The sequence below is a fragment of the Equus przewalskii genome, chromosome 1 (assembly GCF_037783145.1).
Source record: "Equus przewalskii isolate Varuska chromosome 1, EquPr2, whole genome shotgun sequence".
Taxonomy (NCBI): domain Eukaryota; kingdom Metazoa; phylum Chordata; class Mammalia; order Perissodactyla; family Equidae; genus Equus; species Equus przewalskii.
The window spans coordinates 10101622-10118827 of record NC_091831.1 but is presented as its reverse complement, the minus strand read 5'-3'; the positions used below and the strand labels follow the sequence as shown (position 1 = coordinate 10118827).

Here is a 17206-nt window from a genome sequence, read left to right as displayed (position 1 = left end):
TCCCCCCGAAAGTTAGTAGTCTAATGGAGGTGAAAAAACAAGGAGTTTATAAATTAGAATAGCACTAAGTTTTGTCCTGTTGATTGTGAGTCCAGGCCATGCATTGCTCATCACAAATCTTTGACCAATTTGTAATTATCATGGTCATTCTAAACCAAGGTTTCTCAACCTCAGCACTGTTGACATTTGGGGCCACATAATTCTTTGTGGGCGGGGACTGTCCTGTGCATTATAGGCTGCTTAGCAGTATCCCTGACCTCTACCCACTGAATGACGCCCCCAGCTGTGACAACCAACACTGTCTTCAGTCATTGTCAAATGTCTCTTATGGGGAGAGGGGGAGGTAAATTGTCCCCTATTGAGAACCACTGGTCTAGATATACAAATGAATTTCCACTAAACACATGACTAATATTCAGCACACAACCAACGTCAAGGACTTAAATGTGTACGCTAGCGAGAAATAAAGGAAATAATTTAGTGGGTCTGGAGCAGCGAACTCGGTCACCTGCTAAAAATTCCAATTGTACTCAACCAGAAAGACTGTATCCATGTGACATTAATGAAATTAATAATTTTTTAAAGTCATTTCAAACAGCTCAAATATTGGTGTGTGTGTGTGTTGATTTGTTTTCATTTATTTTTTGTTTCTCTTTTTTTCCCTTTGATTTGACTTTGTTTTGTTTTAGTTGGGTTTTTGGTTTAGAATTCCATCAAAGCGGTGTATTCTGTAAAGCCACTGAGTTCCACCTGTTTCGTGTGTATCAGTGCCTCCTATGAGGAGGTGTCACAGAGTCTGCAGGGTAGAAATAGCACAGCCACAGCTGGATGGAACAAATGTTAGCAGACACCCTGTACTGACAAACATTTACACATCTGATGGTTAACTAAAGTCAACTGAACTAAGGCAGGGAGAGTCAACATTTTTATTTCTGGGAGTCATATTCTTTCATTTTAAGATTCATTTTGAACTGAGGCTTGTCTAGACAATAGCACTTTTCTAAAGTGATCTTTTTTTCCTCCCACATATTAACAGACACTGAGTACTTAAAGCCTGCATTGGGTAAGTTCATGCTTTTGTTTTCTCGACCTGACATTTTTCATTCTATGAGCTACCTGGGCAGGTAATAGGTAAATCATAAAGGAAAAAACGAAATAAACAGTAGGAGGGTTCAGACTGCCATATTTCGACAGTCATTATTTGCCATTTCTGCATTCCTGGGCCATTAAGATGATCCTACCCTTAAGTTGAAAATGCGGTTGGGCCACTTTCTTCCTTCCACAAGAGTGAGCATTATTTTCATTTCAATCATGAGAGTTTTAAGTTATTCTCTAGTCTTGATATTTTCATTTTTCCAATGGAATTCCAATGGAATAATAAAAGAGTTATTCCTACCATCACGTTAAGGAAAAATCTTGGTAAATTATTTGCATAACTTACATAAATGTTCAGTATGGCTGCTGAAGTGAATGAATACTTTTACATCCTAAAGCCACTGAATTCTCTACTCCTCTCCCTGCAGAGAGTGCTGAGAAGTCACTGCCAATGCCCCAAGGTAGGAAGTATTTTCATGCTGAATTTGCAGTGTTCATACTTGTTTGGTGCATATTTTCCTTTTGGTTTAAAACCATAAGTTTTTTTGTTGGAATTGCTGAGGCATATTTGGAGGGGAGAACATATTATGTATTTTGTACATGAACTATCAATTTTTTGGTGTACTAGGAAACTGCTAAGTTATTCAGTTAGTAAACCCAGTGGGAACATGTTCAAGGCAGGCATGTGTACTAGCCAAGGTGAAGTTTGGGGTAAGGGAAAGGCGATGGGTTTGGCAACAGAAGGTCTGGATTTAAGTTCCGTCTCTCCCATTTATTTAGTGTGTCCTTGGGCAAGCCACTTACTATGTTTTTTAAAAAGGAGATAAAAACACCGACTTCACAGTGCTCCATTTGGGTTAGACGAGGTCATGTACATGGAATGACAAGAAGAGCCAACTTTTATTGAGTGTTAATGATGTTCCAGACGGTGTTCTAAGACCTTTACCTGCATAGGTATTGTTATTTAATTCTCTGACTCGGGTCAGCAAATCTTTTCTGTAAAGGGTCAGATAGTAAATATTTTAGGCTTTGTGGAAGAAAGGGTCGCTGTTATATTTACTCAGCTCTGCTCTTGTAGCACGAAAGCAGCCATAGACAATTTGTAAACTGATAGGCATGCTGTGTTCCAATAAAGCTTTATTTACAAGCGGGCACTGGGCTGGATTTGAACCACAGGCTTTAGTTTTCTCATCCTTGCTCTAAGGAGTTAATTAATTCTAATCACTTTGCAGGCATGATTATTTAAGTTTCACAACAACCTATGAAGTAGGTACCATTATAATTCCCATTTTACTGATGATAAAACACAGACGTAGAAAAGTTAATCAACTTGTCCAAGGCCATAAGTTAGCAAAAGGTATAGCTGCTGGTCTGTTAGCTATTATGATATCTTGCTTGGCTTTTATGGAGAGCTGGTGTTAAAAATGGACATATTCTTCCCATTCAGTAGTTTCTCAAACCTGAAGTCTTTAGAGCCATCCCTACTCCTCCCTTTCCCTCACTCTGCAACTAACGTGTCAGAAAATTCCCTCCGCTCTGCTTCCGAAAGATATGCTAAGCCCGTTAGCATCTCCCAACTCCTCTGTCACTGCTATCACCCGAAGCCCCACTGTCTTTCAACCTGATATGGCAACAATTTTCTAAGCAGTCTTTTATCTCCTTTCTTTCTTTTCCCAACACACACATGATCCATTCTTGTTTCAGAAACTAGAACAGACTAGAAAGTCATAAATCAAACCATTCCCCTTTACTCAAAACCCTCCAAAGACTTCCTATTGTCTGGAATAATATCCAGATCTTTTACCATGACCTATGAGACCCCACATGATCTAATCCTCATCTGTGTTTCTGACCACTGAGAAAACACCTCATCTTGCATGGCACTCCCTGGCTTTTTTCCATCCCTTGAAACTGACACGGTAATTCCCACTTTAGGGCCTTTGCACTGGCTCCTGTCTCTGTCTGGAATGTTCTTCTCCCAGATTTTTCCTCAGCTGACTCCTTGTAATCAGGTAGCTAAAATGTCACTCCTCCAGGGAGGATCTCCTTGAACACACAATCCAAAATAGACACCCTCTCAGTCACGTTCTATTTTATCAACCTGTTGTTTATCTCTTCATAGTATTTCCACCGTCTGAGTTGGTCTTTGTATTTTTCTTTTTGCACCTGTTCATCTTCTGTCCTCCTCACCCTACTCCCCAGAATGTAAGTTTGGTAAGAGCAGAAACTTGGCAATCTTGTTTATCCTAGAGCCAGGGACACTTCCTGGTACACAGTAGGTTCTAAATAAATACTTACTGAACGAAAAAAAAAAAATAGACACGTGCTAGCATTCTGCCTTTCCTATAAAATTGCTATTGAAGACCATGTATTGGTTATTAAAATGCTCAGCGGTCCTCACAGAAAGGCAATAACATCTTTTAGGAAGATACCACTTATCAGGCAATGAGAATTCCGTTATGCATCATGATTTCCATCCCCCTTCAAATTCCAGGAAGGTCAGAGTTTGATTGAATGATCAGTTCTAATAATTAGCTAAGGGTTTTGTTTGTTGGTTGGTTGTTTTTCTACTCATTTCCCTTTCATCCATATAGTCGTTAGTCTTATATTTCTACTTTTCTGGTCTTACTATGCAGATATGTGGATTTTACAGTCAGTCATTTGAAACCTATAGCAGAGAAAAAATATATATAAAAGATTAACAGAAATATTCACCAAGGGTCCAGGAGGAATGTATGATCTGGGCCCTAAGGGGGACATGAACTGAGAAAGCAGTTCAGATGTGGACATGCCATGGTCATCCAACTTTGGTCCCAGTTGGGGACCACTGCCCTGGACAGCAGGTGGCCTGGAGTTCCTGTGGTGACTGGCTTGCTCTCAGTGTGTTGTCATTCTGAAAAGCTAGTATCATGGGTTAAAGCTGTTGCCTCTAGAGTCTCCTGAAAACAATCAAATCAGCAAACACTTGTGAGAGCCCATTATGTCCAAGGGACTGTATTTCGATGGGAGTTCACTGGATTTTGCATGAATATGAATATTTTTGAACTGTCATATTAAAGATTTGTTGAAAATCAGTAAGTAGGTAAGGTAAAAGTTATTCAATTTAATTGAGTAAGAAATATTTCACTGTATTTCTCCCAATAGGTGATGGAAATTCAGCAACCATACTATCAGGTAAGAGAACGTTTTTGTGCTGTTTTCTCTTGGGGCATTTCTGGTTACCCATCCAGATACAGGATAGAAATAAATGAAAGAGTGGCTGTTGAGTTATTTTTGAGTGACTCATTATAACCCGCCCCTTATTACTGAGTTTGCAGGGACCTGATTTTCAGGGTGTTGCTCCAATAGATTCACTAACTTCTAAAAAAAAAAAAAGAATGAGATAACAATGCCATTATTTTTTTTAAAATACTGGAAACCGTTTTGAACATAGCGGTTTTATAATTGTTTTTAAGCTTCATTTTAGAAACTGCTCTGAGAGTATCCAATATCTCTCCATTTTCGTAACTGACATGTTTCAGATTTGCTCCGGAAGAAGCATCATTTGATCACATGTAATATTTGCTTATTGTGTGAGTTTCCTATTGTTGCTGTAACAAATTGCCATAAACTTAGTGGCTTAAACAACACAAATTTATCTTATAGCTCTAAAGCTCAGAAGTCCAAAATGGGCTCACTGAGCCAAAATCAAGGTGTCAGCCAGGTGACGTCCATTCCAGAGGCTCTAGAAGAGGATCCAGTTCCTTGCCTTTTCCAACTTCCAGAGGCTGCCTGCATTCCTTGGCTCATGGCCTCATTCCTCTAAAGCTAACAGTGTAGTGTCTTGCAGTTTCTCTTTGACTCTTTCTTCCGCCTTCTGTTTCACTTTTAAGAGTGTTTGTGATGACATTGGGCCCCCCCGGATAATCCAGGATAATGTCCCTATTTTAAGGCAGCTGATTAGCAACCTTAACTCCATCTGCTGCCTCAACTCTCCTTTGCCATGCAACCTGACATACTCACAGGTCCCAGGGGTTAGGACATGGACATCTGTGAGCAGCCAATATTCTGCCTCCCACATTATTAAATACAATTCTGTGGTTGCTACTGCTCAGTGGCGCAGAAATGGACATATCACTCAGGATGTACCTTGAAATATGGTGACCCAAACAGCAAGGGGAGGGAAGAAAGTGTGATAAGAGAGGGGTAGCATCTACCCAAGTCAATACAGAGATAAGCAATGGTTGTCCACGCTCTGTTGTTTCTTCTGTCAGTGTTCCTTATAAACACAGGAAGTCATTCTCAGGGTCAGATACAGCGTGGAATCAGGTCTGGAGCCAGGAGAGAATGTGGGAGACTCTGGATCTGTGGAGAGGTTTCATGCTAGGGCAACACCTATGACAGAGAGACATGTCTGTGATAAAACTGGCTGAGGAATGAAACGAGTAGAGCTAGTGAATAAAAGTACCGGGGGGTCTTGATGGTCCAGACCACCAAGCCAATTCTTACGGACACTATTAGGACCCAAACACATAATTATTGTCACAAAACACCAAATACCTGCACTTGGACATTGAGTCTGGGAGAGGGAGGATGGGGATGGTGGAGCCTAACAGGATTGAGGACCAGAAGTGATTTCACATTTCCATCACTTAAGCAGTGGTCACTTCAGAGCTGAGGCAAAACTACATTTTATGAAATCACACGGAGCCCCTGGCTGGTCACTCTTCTCTCAAGTGATTGTGAGCAGTTACTTACTGTTGACAAGTGTTTCTCTATGACAGTTCTACCTGCTGCTGTCTCAACTCAGCTCTCTCCTGTAACTGCGACACATCCAACAACATCAGGTAGGACCACCCCCCACCATCGCCGTTACCAGATTTATCATAACTCCTAAGTTGCAGTGTCGTGATATGGTTCTGCCACCATCTCTAGAAACCTCTAGTGTTCCATTTGAGATTGAATGATTTGAGAAGAAAGGGGCAAGAGAACCCTGAGGTGGCCTGGGTTTCACACTGTCCAGCTTCACTCTATGTTTGGTTATCTAAGATTTTATTGTTAAAGAACATTGTAACACAAGGCTCCTCATGTCACATGTTTTCACAAAGATAAACAGTAAGAGGAAAAGAGGTAGGGTGTGGATGTGTCTTTGTGTGTCTTTGTGCATCTTTGTGTGCGGTGTGTTAGAGAAAGAGAGAGAGATTACTAAAAGGGTCACCTCACATCTTTTGAATTTAAGAAATAAACTAGAGCATCTGGCCTAATGTCTGGGAAGTGTCCAACCTGGAGAGACTTCTTTTCCTATACCAGTGAGTCACACAGAAATGGGACACCTCTTCTTAAGTCGTGGTGAGCAGTGATCACCAATACAGGTCATTTCATTTTATCATCATGCCAGTTGATGCCAACTCCACTCCTTCATCATCTGTAACTGCTGACATTTCAATCATACCACCGTATAATTCATATGCTGACAATGCTGATGGTAATCTTAAGTAAGCCCTTATACCTGCACTGTCCATGTGGCTACCGAGTACGTGAAATGTGGCTCAGCAGAACTGTGACCTGCCGTGCGTGTCAAATACACACTAGATCTTTCAAAGACTTGCTGAAATAAAAAGAATGTAGAATTGCTCTCATTAACATTTTTCATATTGATTACTTGCTGAAGTAATATTTTGGTTATATTGGATTAAATAAGATATATGATTGAAATTAACTTTACCTGTTTCTTTTCGCTTTTTGAAATGTGGTTACCAGAAAATTTAAGATTACGTATGTAGCTCACACTTTGTTTTTTTGGACAGCACTGCCTTATGCAGTGTCAACCCCATGCTGACTGCCCTATGAGGACTTTCTTATCTAATCTTCCCAACAGCCGGATGAGGGAACTTCCATAATCCCCATTTTCTAAATGGGGAAACTCATGCTCAAATAGGTTAAATATTGTCCCCAAAGTTGATGGAATGGTAACACAATCTGACCTCAGAGCCCTAGAGTTTAATCTCTGAACTCTTTTAACTCTCAAAACCACATTAAAATCCTACAAACTACTAAAAAGACTGACTAGGCGTGTTGCCTATTCAGAAACTATGAGGATCCATTTGACATGATGGGCACTTGGAGTAAAAGGATGGGCTAATCTCTGAGCCAGGCCTGCATTTGTTTTCTCACTCTTGCACTTACTTCTCCCAAACCCACATGTCCATTGCCTTTAGGGTGCCCCCTGAGACCCCAGCCTCAGTCCCCCAGAACTCCTTGTCCAGTCCTCCCCATCCCAAGCTGGCAGGGTGGTTCCCTTGGCTAGATTTGCACAGCTCGTCATCTGTCCTGACTTTTTGCTCTTATCCCTTTCCTGAACAATTCTGTGTGTATCTACTTGTTTCTCTAGTGACATTGTCAGCTTCTGGGAGCAGAATCCATATTGTTATCATCTTTGACATTGTCCCCAACCACATGACACACACACACACAGAGTCTTGAGAACACTGTCTGCTGTCTGGTGGGCATTCAATGCTTGTTAAATGAGTAAGTAAGTAAAAGCTTGAATAAATGTATACCACTCAGCTGATCCAAGTTTGCACCTTTATGTCCACTTCCAAGTGTTAACAAAAGAGAGAGTGAACACATTAAATTCTTAGATCTCATGTCTAAAGGACTAAGGATTCTTTTGAAACCTGTGTGGCATAGTCCATTTACTTAGTACAATGTTCAGAGCCAACTGCTGGACTGCTGGGTTTGGAGCCAGTCTCTCCTCCTGGCTGTGTGACGCTCACTAGGCTTTTTTACCTCTTTGTGCTTCAGTTTCCTTATCTGAAAAACGGGGATAATAGCTACGTATTTCAAGGAACTATTGTGCAGATTAAATCGGGGAGTTAGTGGAAAGCCCTTAGGTGACAGCGCGGTGCACAGCCATGTAAAGTGAGTGTAGGCTTCTTCTGTGCCTTGAGGTGAGTCCTGTGGAGGAGCGCTCTTCAAGGAAGAGGGAATTCTGCTGCATGACTGATGAGCTGGGTGAAGAGGGTACAGTATTTCTGCTCTTCGCTAGTAGCCATGGCCATTTTGTCACAATTGCTACCCCCAGCACCTGGTAATCACCAACTTGCTTTCTATCTCTATCGATTTACCTCTTCTGGATATTTCACACAAATGGAGTCATACAGTATGTAGCCTTTTGTGCCTGGCATAATGTTTACAAGGATGCTGGTTGCTTTTAAAATTCTCTATGTTGGATGAGCTTGTATAAAGCTAATTGAATTCTTCTCCTGGAAATGTAAAGCAGAAGAAAATAGTCTTTCTCTTTCCATTCAGTATAAATATCAAGAGTCGTTTTCCTTGTATTGTTGTTTTCCAAACAGCCCTCTCAACTTCCACCATCCTGGAAGACGTTAACCACCCAACCTTAGCATCAGGTAGGTCAGTGAGCTATGAGTTAAGATGACAAAAAATGGGTGTGTTACATTGCATATGCCACTTCCAGCATTTTAAGCCCATAGGAAGGATGAGTCGAACCTCAGGGTCAGGGGAAATTCTCTTCCAAGGGATGGAGGGATGGCCCTTCGCCAGCTGCTTGTTGAGTCTGTTTCTGCTATGTCCTTGTGTCTGTCTCAGGAAGAGAAGCTTCAGTCCTAATCACCATTTCCTTGTTGTTCTAGCTGTCCCTGTGATTGACTCACTGTCTTCGAGTCACAGAGCCAGTGTTCCTTGGCCCAGCCCATCAGGTCAGCAGTGTTCCTCTCAGGATACACCATTGCTCTTGCAAACTCCACGGGGGATGGTCACAACCAGGGAGGGACCCAAGGGAGCTGCACAGTTGGAGGCCTCGGAGGTGCCTGGGGAAAGGCCTTAGGGAGAGGAAGAAGGGACCCAGCCTCCAGGACTGGGGCTGATTGGCTGGGCCCCCAGATATGACACATGGCACATGTGCCAGACATGATGGCACATGACATCCTCACTTTCCTGTTTCCAGAGAAACTCTTCAAAGTTCAGAAAATATGGAGAATGAGGAAGCAAATAACCATGTCTCCTTTACTTAGACATGACTGACGCTTACACTTCGTTGCATTGGTTTTCCAGTCCTATCAAGAAATAAAATATTATAGGGGCCGGCCCCGTGGCCGCGTGGTTAAGTTCATGTGCTCCGCTTCAGCGGCCCAGGGTTTCGCTGATTTGGATCCTGGGCGTGGACATGGCACCACTCATCAAGCCATGCTGAGGCAGCATCCCACATACCACAACTAGAAGGACCCACAACTAGAATATACAACTATGTACTGGGGGGCTTTGGAGAGAAGAAGAAGGAAGGGAAAAAAAAGAAGATTGGCAACAGATGTTAGCTCAGGTGCCAATCTTTGGAAAAATAAAAGGAATAAAACATTGTAGATAAATTTGAAGTTCCCTAATTTCCCCAATCTCAGTCTCTGTTCTCTCGTTCTTCCTCAGAGACAAGCACACTCTTGAATTTTGTGAATATCTTTATAATTCACTTTTAATACTTTTACAAATATGAAGTGATCTCTGTAGATGTTATTTTACGTTGCTCTTTCACACAAATTATATTAGTGCCTATATACCATTCAGTATCTTTTATTCTTTACTTAATGTTACATTTTTGAGGTTCATCCACATTTATATAAATACATATATATACGTTTCACTGCTTTTAACTGTTGTAGTGTTACATTTTTTAATAAGCCATTTAATTTATGCATTTCTCCACTGACAGAATACATCAATTTTTCATGTCCGCTCTGCTGATGTCAAGTCCTAAAGCACCAATGCATGAGAAATACATATTCTACAATCTAATCTGCTTTGTTGAGTGACTAATAAAGAGCACATCACATGTGTAATTATTAGCAATTTTTTCCTACAATACTCTTCTACATGTGGAGGAAGCAAAAGATTTCCCTTAATTTGTAAGCCAGGCAAACAGAGCGAGTTCAATAGGTAAGTTTCAAAAACGTACATTTATTTTTGTTTCCACAGAAGACTGGCCCGAGCTGAGGCTGGTAAATGGCACTGGAAGATGCTCTGGACGGGTGGAAGTTTCCTACCAGGGCACTTGGGGGTCGGTGTGTGACGATGGCTGGAGTCTGGAGGAGGCGCACGTCGTGTGCAGGCAGCTTGGGTGTGGCCAGGCAGTGTCTGCCCCCCTGGGCGCCCACTTCGGCCCAGGCTTTGGAAAGATTCTCCTGGACAATGTGCACTGCAGTGGAGAGGAGAGCCGCCTGGCCCTGTGTGCCCACGACACCTGGTTCACTCACAACTGTGGTCACGAGGAGGATGCTGGGGTCATCTGCTCAGGTGAGGGGTCTTTTGCATTCTTGATGACTCATGGACAGAATGGGTCGTTACAGAAAATGAGGAGTGAGCCAGTGGCCTCCTCCTGTGAGGGCTGACGGTTTCCTCTCTGCACACTAACAGGTGCTCTTACGGCAAACCCCTCCCCTCCAGGTAAGACTGATTTGGGCTATTCCTATTCATTCTACTCACTTCCAGTTCTGTCTGGCTACTATTCTGTGTGGTAGAAATAGAATGAAAATGACCCTGTTAAATCAAGCTTTAAGCAGTTTACAGAGGCTGGTTTAATTGATCCATGTTGCTTGAAACCTAAAAGGTTTTCCCAGTCTATAGTTCAACCCACCCTAACAGATGAAACTTGGAGCACAGATACATAATGCTGACCTAGCTCTCATGTGCTCATGCTCTCCTTCTCCAGGAAACCTGCCAATCTTGGCCTGAACGGCCCCTCTTCCGTGCAGCTGCCCCAGGGTAGATCCAAGACACCATTTAGCGCAGCTTGGTGGAGAGCTGAACACTGACCGGCAACATCGGCAAAGAGGGAGTTTAGGAATTAGCTAACTATCCGATCACTGGGTGCAGGAATCCTCCCAAATCAGAACTAAATTACCAGGCAGCTGCAGACAAGATACAGCCCTTGAAGGCCTGTAATTAATAGTCATTGACTTTAGAATATAGTTTTCTATGACCACACCCATCAGTCATCATGAATCACTTATTTGAGAGAAAATTGCCATTTACTTTCCAGAGTGATTCGATGAGAAAATCATCCCTCTGGAGTCTGTGGGGACTGAGCCTTCCTAACAGGCAAAGAAATGACAGCAGTTGAAAATTTCTGCTTATGTGATTTTAGAGTACCTCTGCCGTTAGGGAAAATCATGCGACCATTTCAATCATTTCTTTTCTATCCTAAAGCAGTGGTTTTTGAAATTTACTGTGCATCGAAATTACCCAGAGGGCTTGTTAAAACACACATTACTGGGTCCCACCCTTAGAGTTTCTCATTCAGTAGGCCTAGGATGGGGTGGGAAATTTTGCATTCCCAACAAGTCCAGGATGCTTGTGCTGCTGGTCTGGGGACCACACTTTGAGAACTTCTGTCTTAAAATAAAACAAAGAAGGAATCTTTCTTATCTTGATAAATAGAAGCGGAATTATCATCATCTTCATCACCATTATCATCCTCATCATTAGCATCATCTTTGCCATTATCATCTTCATCATTGCTGTCATCATCATTGCCATCACCATTGCCATCATCATCACCATTGTCATCATCATCCGTGTCATCATTATCAGCATCGTTGCTACCAACACCACCACCATCAGCATTATCACCAGAAACTAATCTATCTAGTAAGTTGAACTTTGTATTCATGAATCACTTCCCTGGTTGTTTTTAGCTTATGTATTTTTATGATTGTGTATATACAAAGCTAAACATCCAAACAAGAATATTAAGTAAATTATTAAGATATCTGCAAAAATCTGGATATCTGGTATTTTTAAATATGTAAATAAACAGGTCTCTGTGGAGGAAGACTTTTCCATTTATAGCTGGGAGGCTGAAGCTGCATTCAAGGCCTCCTCTTCATCTGACAGCCATTGTCCTGTTCCAAATCCTCATCACCTCTTCCAGTCTGGAAGAACACAGAATTCTCCTAACTGGTTTCCCTGCCTACAGGCTCCCAATATTCTAGTCCATTGTTTACATGCAGTCAGAGTTATCCTTTTTTTTAAAAGTTTGTCTTATTGAGATATAATTTACCTACAGGAAAAATCACCATGTAGTTCAAAGAATTTTGATAAATGGTTACAGGTGTGTAAACCTCACCACCATCAAGATATAGAGCATTTCCATTACCTTAAAGAGTTCCCTTGTGCCCCTTTGTAGTCGACCCCTTCTCCTGATCCCCAAATCCTGGCAACCACCAGTAGGATTTCTGTCCCTCTAGGTTTGTCTTTTCTGGAATATTATATAATGGAATCCAACAATATGTAGCATTTTGTGTTGAGTTTCTTTACTTAGAATAATACTTTTGAGTTTCATCCATGGAGTTCCATGTATCAGGCATTCATTCTTCTTTATTGTTGAGTAGTATTCTGCTGTATGGATATACCAAAATTTGTTTACCACTTGATAGATATTGTTTCTAATTTTTGACTGTTGTCTACTAAGCTGCTGAAAATATTCACACACAGATTGCAAACTATTTTCCAAGGTGGCTGTACCATTTTGCATTCCCACCAGCAATGTATGAGAGTTACAGTTGCTCCACATCCTTGTCAACACTTTGGGTTTTCTATTTTTTGTCTGGTCATTATCATCTCTCCACTGTAATGAGAAAGTGATATCTCTTTGTGGTTTTAATTTGCCTTTCCCTAATGACTAAAGATACTGAGCACATTTTCATGTGCTTATTTGCATCTCTTCTTCACTGAAGCATCTGTTCAAATCTTTTATCCTGTTTTTTAAACTGGATAGTTTGTCTTATTTGTTGTAAGACTGGTCTTTATTTATTCTGGATATAAGTATTTTCTCAGACACATGTTTTGCAAATATTTTCTCTCAGTCTATGACCTCACTTTCCACTTTTTAACAGTGTTTTTTGAAGAGCAGAATTGTTTCATTTTAACAAAGTCCAATTTACCAAGATTTTTTTTCTTTACTGAATTTTGCTCTTGTGTTTTATCTAAGAAATCTTCACTTAACCAGGGTCTCACAGATTTTCTCCTGTTTTCTTCTAGAAGTTTCATAGTTTTAGGTTTTTCATTTAGCTTTATAATCCATTTTGATTGGTTTTTTAATTTAGTTTAAAGTATGGCTCAAAGGTTATATAGTTGGCTAATCATTCCAAGACCATTTGTTGAAAAGCCTTTCCTAACTCTGTTGAAATACTTTGGCACTTTTGTCAAAAATAAAATAACCATTAATACATGAGTCTATCTCTAAACTCCCTCTCTTGTTCCACTGATCTATGTGACGCCATATTATTCTCATGCCCCCTCAGTGTCTTGATTGCTGTAGCTTTAGAGTAAGTCTTGAAATCAGGCAGTGTGAGTGCTCCAACTTTGTTCTTTTTTCTTCTTCAAAATTGTTTTTGCTAACCTAGGTTTTTTGCGTTTCATATAAAATTTTAGAATTAACATCAATTTCTGCAGAAAAATATCTGCCAAGATTTTTAATTTGGATTGTATTGAGTCTATATATAAATTTGAGGAAAATTGATATCTTAACAATACTGAGTTTTCTGATCCATCAACACAGCATATCTCTTCATTTATTTAGGTCTTTATCACACAAATATTTTGTATTTTTCTGTGTACAAATTTTGCACATATTTATCAGACTTATCCATAAGAATTTGATGGTTCTTGATACTATTGTAAAGGCTTTTTAAAATTTTTCTATTTCAATATTTTTGTGGCTGGTGAGTCAAGCTTTTCCCCAAAATAATGAAGTATTTATTGAATTGGGGATATTATGATAATTTTTTTAGTTTATTCACTTCTCATTTTATAACCTTCTTTCCTATTCATATCAGATCTGATTTTACAGATCAGGAAACCGATGTCCTTTTATAGTATGTGGTGGAATGAGAACTGGATCCCAGATTAGAACAATCATGTGTTTAGGCTGGAAATTCACTAAGCTCTTTAGAACTGGCCTCTTGTATTTCACAAAGAGACGCTAGAAATCGGTTTGGCGTACCCCATAGCTTTCTCCTTACTCAGCTTTAGTTTCGTTTCTTGGAGGTGCTTTTCATCACTAATTGGTGTTTTCTTTTCACTGTAGCTGCTGAAATAACAATCGCACCCATCACCACTGGGGAGGAGCAAACACCAGTGGGTACGTAAAAATGAGCTTTTTTGAGTTTACATTGAAACCTTATATCCTATATATTTATTCAGGTTTACAAGTTGCTTCATATTTCTAGAAATAAGCACAAAAATGGAAATTTTATAGCAAACATTGCTGGGAGTCTTCAGCCCCTACCAAGATCGTTGAGGTAGCTAAAGATGTGTCCGAGAATATGCTCCCCGAACCACTACTTCAGCAAGATGTTAAGATGCATTGCAGGGGCTGGCCTTGTAAGGTGGTGGTTAAGTTTGCGAGCTCTGCTTTGGTGGCCTGGGCTTTGCAGGTTCAGATCCTGGACACAGACCTACACAGCACTCATCAAGCCATGCTGCGGTGGTGTCCCACATACAAAATAGAGCAAGATTTGCACAGATGTTAGCTCAGGGACAATCTTCCTCACCAAAAAAAAAAAAAAAATGCATTGCACACATGCGCACACATACACAGACACACACAAGTTCTATGGTCCTGTGAATTTAGGAAACATTACATTAAACAAATTAAACAGGTTTCTTTACCACAGGATGTCTAGGAGACTTTGATATACAATTAACCCTATACATTCCCACTAGAAGTCATAGGATCCCATGCTTATGAAATACACTTGACCCAAACCCCTTTTTCTTCACGTACCATTTCTTAGGAAGTTTTCTGCATTATATAAGTAAGGAAAATGTGGAATCTGGGTATTTGGAATTAATGCATATGCTACCACAATATTCTAATCAAATGGAAATACATGTTACCTCATCTTCCTGAATATCTAAATTGGAGGTTGCTGCCCTCCAGTGCCTGCGCTGCCTGAGACAAGCCCTCCCCGCTCCTCCTTCACCCGCTGAAGTCCTGCCATGGCTTTAATGCTCCGTTTCTCCGGGGAGCTTCCCTGGTCTCCACAAGAAGACGTATCCTCTCTATCGGTATCTTTTCTGTTCACATCCCTCCCAGTCCACCTCACATTACAGTTACTTGAACACTTATTCTAGCTTCTGACTGAGTTATGAGCCTTTTAAATGCAGGCACTCTGTCTCACTTTCTTTGCATTGGATAAAAATTTGTTACTGAATGATGGCACACAGCATTATTGATTTTAGAGGCTGCTTTTATTTTCTGTAGGTGTCCTTAAGTACAATGTTCTGAAGTTTGTCTTCTATTTTTTAAAGATTTATTTCTACTGAGCCACAGATTCAAGGACGAGTTTATCATGAATGTATAAGTGATGGGTTAAAAGCTAGACAATCTTGTTTGATAATGGAGATAGTGATTCATTTGGAGGACTTGAAAGAGAACAAAAAGCTTCAGAACGCTCTTACAGAGTTCTTCCAGCAGTGTGTCCACTTTGCTCTTTCCACCCTACCGGCTGGCGGTGACCTAGCTTTGTTGTTCCTTCTAGCTGACGGCTTCTCAGAGCCTTCGCTGACCACACCCCCTGAGGTCTTGACACCTCCTCCTGCAGGTACTGGAAGCGGTTCCTGAGAAATTAAGGGCTGATGGATAGTGTGGAGAGAGGCATTTCTCCAAGCTGGAGGGAAACCACAGGGAGAGTTAAGGGGGGGCATAGCCCTCTGACAAGCTGTGAGATTTAGAGCAATTTTCTTCACTTTTCTGAATCTCAATTTCTTCATCTGTGAAATGGAAACCCATCCCCTACCACATGGGATTGCTGTAAAGATTAAGACAGAAACTTTTAAGTTAGTGGCTCTTTGAGGCTCTGGCACTTAACTTACAAAAAACAAATGTTAATTCTTGTCCTCAGTTTCCTTTACATGGTAAAGTCATAACGGAGGATTTATGGGGCCAAAGGGACCAAGTTGCTCTAAAGCTAATGTAGTCTGGAGGACAAGGGGTCTATTTAGCTGTGATCTGCCTATGGATAGTCTAGTTTCCTATCTCATTGTCTATATTGACATCTCATATTTCTATCCCTGTCTGTGGCAAGAGGAATAACATAGAGATAAAATGGTCTTGTCAGGAGAACTTAGGAATTTTGGAAATTTCTGGAAATGCTGGAAAAAGAGTTTCACCTTTTGGAAGGGGGGATATAGCAAAGTCTCACTCAAGGGATTTGAAATTGAAGATCATTCTGGCTGTTCTTAGTGTGGGGTGCATGAGGACTGTGTGATCGTGCATGTTTGTAAACTGGGGATATGACCACCTAGGGATTTAAAGGGATGAAGAAACCTTCCAGAGATGGGAGGGCCAGCCCCCAAGCGTCTCTCCGCCTTGTCCTTCCCAGGAGCCTGGATGGCCGTGAGGCTGGTGAATGGCACCGGGAGGTGCTCAGGCCGCGTGGAGGTTCTCATCCAGGGCACGTGGGGGACTGTGTGCGATGACCTCTGGGAACTGGCTGAGGCCACCGTCGTGTGCCGTCAGCTGCAGTGTGGCCAGGCTGTGGCCGCTCCCACAGGGGCCCACTTTGGGGCAGGCTCGGGGAAGATTGTGCTGGATGACGTGCGGTGTGCAGGCAGTGAGAGTCACTTGGGGCAGTGTTTGCACAGGGGCGAGGCTGGGCACAACTGCGGGCACCTGGAGGATGCTGGCATCATCTGCACAGGTGAGGGACTGTCATCTCCCAGGATGTTGCTGCTTTCGTGCCCCTTCAGGCATTTTCAGCCTACGTTCACACCAGTCATTAAGCAATTTATTGAATTATCCCTTTATAATAAGTCATGCTTATGTCTTTCAACCCTCAGGTCGTGACAGTCCACAAGCCCCCTCCCACACCCCAGGGCCTGAAGCCACCTCCTCACTGTACACACTCACAGGTAAGCCATCTGTGCTTGCTACGGTTGTTTTCGGTTCTTTTCACCCTTAGAAGACACCGTCTCAGTCAATACTGTGGTACGGATACTTAAGGATCGCAGAGCTACCCACATGCTCTTTACTGTGCAAGGACTGTTGAGAAGAACAAAAGGGGCAAGAAGTCTTTCAAAACGGGATGCTTATCCAGCACCTGAAATTCTTGATGTT

The 17206-nt window shown here is 41.5% G+C and overlaps 1 protein-coding gene across 1 annotated transcript in view; it reads left to right on the top strand.

The window, feature by feature from the left end:
• The first annotated feature begins 14179 nt into the window (after nucleotides 1–14179).
• LOC103560229 (scavenger receptor cysteine-rich domain-containing protein DMBT1) overlaps nucleotides 14180–17206 on the top strand; it is an 83586-nt gene continuing 80559 nt past the window's right edge. Inside the window, exons 1-2 of the mRNA XM_070631907.1 lie at nucleotides 14180–14227; nucleotides 16930–17001. The gene's annotated coding sequence lies outside the window, so the exon portion shown is untranslated. The remainder of the gene's footprint in view (nucleotides 14228–16929; nucleotides 17002–17206) is intronic.